Raw genomic sequence first — 6,817 nt, forward strand, 5'->3', positions numbered from 1 at the left:
TTTTCTAGACTTAGAGGGTTTTGGGCACACTGCTAGCTACTGTGGAATTCAGTTTCTGCTTGCCGAGATGTGCTTGCATACTCATGCAAATTCTTTGCTGAGCTACAGTGGTGGTTTGGGGAATAGGCAAAGTTTCAAGAGGAACTATACTGCTGGCTCACTAACTACTTCTGACAGGTACACGCTGTCAGTTTTGTCTAACAGTTACCAGCTGTGCTGCTTTCTCATCCATACACTTGTGGGTTGGTGCTTATTACTTTGTGGTTCTAGTGTTTGTGAATGACATTAAGCATCCTTTTTAATTTCACTACTTGATACTAGTGGCTGTTCATTAACTATATCTAAGCAATAGTTTCTGATACTACATCACCAGCCTTCTCTGTACTTTTTTTCAGTACATGAGACGTCATATTAAACATATTATTTATCTAGCTGAGAAAACATTGGCATCTATTGTTTAAAAGCAAAGTAGTACATACAGTGAGGACAAAGGCATATTTTTCATTGATTTGGCTCTGTACTCCACACTTTTAGATACATGTGGTTAAAGTGCACATTTTCTGCTTTTATTTAATGGCATTTTTACACATTATGGTTTCACCATGTAGACATGACAGTATAATAGTTCCCTCATTTCAGGGCATCAGTGCATTTTCAGGGGGCAGGTGTGGATCTGTCAGTGACTACTGTTAGAATAAATGACTACTGAAGAATAAATTCTGTACTGTACTGAAGCATGTTCTCTGTTCAAGTTCAGCGAAATTCTTTCAAATACATTTTATTCACCACAGAGTTTTCCTTATTCACCAGGCTCTTTGTGATTTCTGAGCTAACCAGGACTCTCTTTCTTCTTAATAATGTTCCAAACTGTTGGTTTCGGGTAGCATAAGCTTTGGCCTAAGTTTCTGACTGTTTTTTTTTTCTTTTCTTTTATTTTCCTTCTTATTTCTCAGCCTCATAATGGTTTCCTTGACTTCCATTGGCACAACTCTGGTCCTCATGTTGACAAATGCCAATAACAGACTCCGAAGGCAATCAAAAGGCTACAATCAAAACTAGATACTGAAAGCTTATGACTTATGATTGCACTAAGGAAACAGTTGAACACACCTGACTAATCAGAAACACCTGTAAAGCCATTTGACACCCTGAAATAGGGGAATTATTTATAAACAGTGCTGTAAAATCTAAAATTGTGAAGTATATTACCAAAGCAATAAAATATATGTCTTTGTCCCTTACATTTTAAAATTGTCGGTGAAATAACAAAATAATACAGTTTACCTGATTAATGTAAGCTACCTACTAAAGATGAAGATTTCAGTGTAGAAATATATCAAGACACTGCTTAACCAATTAAAGACCATCACAATATCTTTCATTGCACAAGTCCTTTATTTACTTATCGTCTATTGTAGCTCATTTCCAAATGCTTGGTAAAATAAATTAATTAATAAAAACCAGTTGTACTGATAGTACTAATATACTGCAGTTTTGCACTTCCACAACTAGCTGAATATCCAGTACCATAGATTGTAATATAGGGAAGCAGTTTAAAAAGCAGTTTCTCTCCTACAAATATTCTAAATATATAAAAAAATGCTTAGAAAATAAGAAAGGTTTCATTGGGCAAATTTTGATTTATAGATTGGGAACATATAGTGAATTAATATTCAAAGAATGATGGTAACAGCAGGAAGGATTGTTAGGCCCTAGCACATATTGCTTGAAAGCTCATTTACTTTATGCATATTTAGCTGAAGCAGGAAGTGGACATTTCAGAGGTATTGCCCTCAGTGAGAATGCTTCATTATTCTGTGGGCATAACTGCAACCAAAATGCCCTTTATCAGGCCAACTCTTTGATTTTGACAACTGAAACTTGTCAAACAGAGAGACTTTTATTTTTGCTATGTTGTTGGCAGACCCTGGTGTTTCAAAGTATCTTCAAAGGTAGATGCATGGGAAAATATATATATATATATATATATATATATATATATATATATATATACATTTTTCAGTGGAGGGCCCTCTGTTGTGAACAGCGTCTGAGTGATCAGCACATCCGTTCAAGCATTGTGTATGTAAATCTCTAAAACATTTCTTGCACTGAGAATAAATCGGGGGGCCGTTTTCTATTTTTGTGTATTTGAAAAGCCACATAAAATAAAACATTGAAAGACGGATGAATGTAGAAGGATGATTTTCACTGAGGAGAAGTTTGAGAACAAGAAATAAATGGAGTAAGACACTGATCCATTGGAGAAAAAAACAGTGTGGTTTGACAGGCAGCCATGGGGTAAAGGAAAACAGGTAACCTGTGGAGTGCTGGGCTACTCGTGGCGTTTTTGCTTGGACCATAAGGATGTGCCAAATGATTATTTTTCAGTTCTCACAGCAATGGCTCAGAAGGGCAGATATTGATCACCGGATAGGAAGTGATGGGGCTCTGCAACTCTCATTTCAGTTTAGGGAGGAAAGCTGAAAGCTTCTGACACTTCAGCAGAACTCGAGCAGACTTTGGTTGTGCAAAGGCACTGAATGGAGGCTGATGTCGTGAGACAGAGTAGACCCTGGGCATTATCTGTGGGGAGGGTTTGCATAATGTATCAATCCATTTACCATTAGCCGCCATTCAGAGAGCTAACAGGCTTAAATACATCATGCGTTTATCTATTTACCTTTATGTGTCAGATCCAGTGAGCAGAAAGATCCCTTGCTCTGCATGCTCTTTAACAGTGTCAGTTCTTTCATGTCTTACCATAGTACTATTTGTTTGAAGACCCACTGAACATGTTTGTGGTGAGAAATCGGTCAGCGAAGCACTGTCTAGTGATAACCTAGCTAAATTTGGTTGAAAAGTGAAAGTTTTTTAGCCGACTAGGACATAGGCAGGCTACATCTGCATAAACCCTGTATTGTGGTTAACATAGTCCGTTTATGTCAAAAGCCTCTCAACATAGATTTCCTCCCCTCTAGACAACTAGATTCTGGTTTTTGGTCAATGGGGAAGTGTATACTTTTGTCAACAGGCATATAAAACTGTATACTGTGGCATATTATTCAGAATATTATTTTTTTAAAAGACAGGTGGAAGTATTTTTTTCTGTAGTTGTTATGGCTTCAACTGGTAAATAATTATGAATTTTATTGAACTGTTGTGATTGCTGTTAATTTTCTTATGTTTATATTCATTTTATATTCATTCCGCAAGCATTTTAAATTCATTTTAGCCTTTTTTGGTCATTTTTGTGATATGTACTGTAGCATTTGGTTTTTAGGAAGACACAAAAAGGTATTTTCAAGGCCAGGCCCATGATGAAACATACGGTTCTCTAACTGAAAAAAGTACAGCCAGGGACTACTGCAAGCTGTTGTTTTCTTTGTTTACTGGCTAGTGTTTTAACGTGGCAAGCCAAAAGACAGGTTTTCACTATTTAAATTTAATTGCATTCAATGGAGCTACTACATGTGATCTTAATATCTTGACAGACAAGTCTTTATAAAATCACTCTGGCTATTCCAAAAAAAACTTGGATAGCCTGCCACACACTACCTCAAGTTGGCATTGGCCTTATGTGCTGGCAGATGTCATAAATCACCCATCCCTCAGCTATGGTAGCCTACTTGATAATAGGATTCACTGGTGATGCACAGCATCATAGAATATTCAGGAGGGCGATCATAGAAAAGCTAGACCTGGCAGGTCTAATCCATTTTCTATTCACAACAGTTTCATAGCACAACACATTTGATTCTGTTTAGGATGTCCTCATTTTCAAATCTCTAAAAATATATTGATATTTTATTTCTTCTCATCACTTGAGAAACAGCTTTTGCATCTCTATTCATTTATACCCTCACACTCTGAAACAGCCAGGAAACAACTTATTATCCCAACTTCGGGGTGTGAACTTACCACATGTACAAGCATGTGCATTTGTTATTCTTATGATCAATATTGATAACATTTTATTTAAAAAACGGAATTTCAGTGGTCACAACCCATAAAAATATGGATGAAATAGCTTGGCTTAAAGTTTGAAATTTGCCGAAATTTGGACTTACTGCTATTAGCGCCACCTGCATTGTAAAGCTTACGTAGGGTACTTAGAGACATAAAGGTGCATGACCCCCCCAGTGAAAGTGCACTAAATGCTGTCTTTGTACCTGAGAACATGATGGATGAGCAGACAGTATGGAACGCCTCAAATACCGCATCAGAATAAATGCACTTCAGGCTGCCTGTGCTTAATTTGGATCTGTGAGCAAGAGTCTCAACTGGCATGTGCTGTGTAAGCTTTGCTCTTTACCATACTGTGGTGACACTGAGCAGTGAGCCTCCAAAACTAGTAAGTTACTTTCTGTTTCAGACACCCACATGTGTACAGTTCACTGCATACTCTGATGTTATGTGCATATGTCCGTTATTAATGTGTATTTGTTTATGAAGAGTTAATACTTTCTCAGCATTTATTTTAGAAACTGAACTACATTGCTGCTACAAAAAAGGATAAGCAATGTTCACCAGACTTTGTACTTCCAGTTGTCCTGTTGTTATTATGAGTATTATCACTGTTTTCTATTATCACCACTGTATAATCTCATGACATTTAACATATTCTGGACTTGGACTATAGCATATCTTTTACCAGAAGGCTCCTATTTCTGTTTTTCTACTTGGAGTGATAACCTTACTGCTGCTGAACTGATTTGTTTCTGAGGGAGAACAGTATTTTTGGCTGCTTTGCTATTGAATAATGGATATCTATATATTTACTTTCTTTGTCAACACTGGAACTCTGGGAAATAGCAATAAGAGAGCTGTACAGGTAAGTTGTGACTGGCTGTGTGCACTGGACCCTTTGCCAGCTGACTGCAAGCTCATCAGTGTTGCTTCAGTTGCGTACATGGCAAACATTGCGAGGTGAGGAGGACGGGTAGCAAAAATTGAACTGTTGATAAGCACACGCACTGGATAATATTAAAATGTATGAAATAAAAGTAAATGATGAACATGCTTTGTGGTATTTGCATAAAGTGAGTTTGTTGAAATAATCCCATTGACTGTCAAAGAGCCTGTTGTTTCACTCCTGTGGTAGTGGAAAGCTGTGTGAAACTGATGTATTTGGTGATTTTTTCATGGATATTTTTTGTATGGAGGTTTTTTTTCCCCTGTGTTCAGGAATATTGATTGACACCCTTTCATTTGCAAATCAATCCTTAAGTATTTGGACAATGACACAATTTTTGTGGTTTTGTCTGTGTCTAAGCACATGGATTTGAAATGTTCTGGAGTACAAATCCAAAACAACAATAAATTGTGTCACTTTCCAAATACTTATGGACTGGGACAAAAACATATTGTTCCTTGATTTGGCTCTGTACTCCACAATTATAGATTTGAGTATATTATATATTTTCATATATTTTATTATTTAATATTTATTATTTTGTTTTATGTTTAGTTCTTCACATTACATTTGGAGCTCTGTTCCTTGAGTTGAAATGTCCACATACATTAAACACACACACACATACATGCACACACCCACTCATGTACACACACACACACACACACACTTACGCATACACACACTCACGCGCACACACACGCACATACACACAAACACACACGCACCCACACATGCATACACACACACACACACACACGCACACACACTTGCAGATTCTGGAGAGCTGTATTGAAGAGACAGTTGAGATGCCTGTGAATACTGCATGGCACATCTTTAAGGATGAACTGTCTGATGCTGCCCCTGCTAGCATTCAGCCATCTGCTTAATTAGAATTCCCCCTTGAGGTAACCTTCCCTTCTCTGTTAGGTACGCATTGAAACTGAAGGTCTTTGTTTGAGATTGTCTTTTTTAATTATGCAGAATTTGCTAATTGTCATGTGGGGTTCCTGGAACAGAATGTGCAGAGGTAGACATGCAGCATCCTAAGGACATGCACTGGATTTTTTAACATAAAAGATCAGTATCCAAAACATTTCAGATTTCATAATGAAACTGCCACATCATAACCACGTAATTAGAAGGGCCAGATCAAAGTTTAAATAGCAGAAGCATAATAAAACACACAATCATTGCAAAACAGACGTGGAGAAACTTGTGTGATCACTGCAGCTTCATAAAGTGCCCGAAAAGCCCCTGCTTTAAAGTTGTCTTTCCTCTCCCTTTTCTAATATTGTGACATTTTATCAGGCCCAATTTTCAGCAGTAAAGATATTTTATTTTACCGACTCCACAGTTATGAATCCCATATAATTGTCATGTGAATCTGAGGGCACATAACATGCCCCACTTAGACTCTTGATGTGAAAGCAATTTTTCCGCAAGCAAGTATGATGGACTTTTGCATAAATGAATATGTTTTCACTGTGGCATTTTAGGGGACGTGCGGATTAGAGTGGATTTCAGCTGACCCAGAGGATGAAACATTGGCATACTAAACACGTCTGTGAGCAGTACTGTGATCAAACAGAATATTATTACAGGAAATTCAACATTTCTGGGTCTAAATTAACATAACAAAGATACATCATCACACAGTTAATTATATTTTTTCTTCATTTGGAAAAAAAAATAAACCCACCCAAATCACAACTATTTATTGCAGTGTTTTGTTTTTTTGTTTTTTTGGTTTTCTCACAATAATGATATTTTTGGCTCCATGTGTTCTCTGACACACAGTAACTACAGCATATTGAAATGAAGGCTTTTTATTTTAATAAAATCCTGTGGGGAAATGTCCCAGTTTGTTCAAAGTTTGTCAATATGCCAGCTCTGGGAAGC

This window comes from Anguilla anguilla, chromosome 16, assembly GCF_013347855.1.
Source record: "Anguilla anguilla isolate fAngAng1 chromosome 16, fAngAng1.pri, whole genome shotgun sequence".
NCBI classification, from domain to species: Eukaryota; Metazoa; Chordata; class Actinopteri; order Anguilliformes; family Anguillidae; genus Anguilla; species Anguilla anguilla.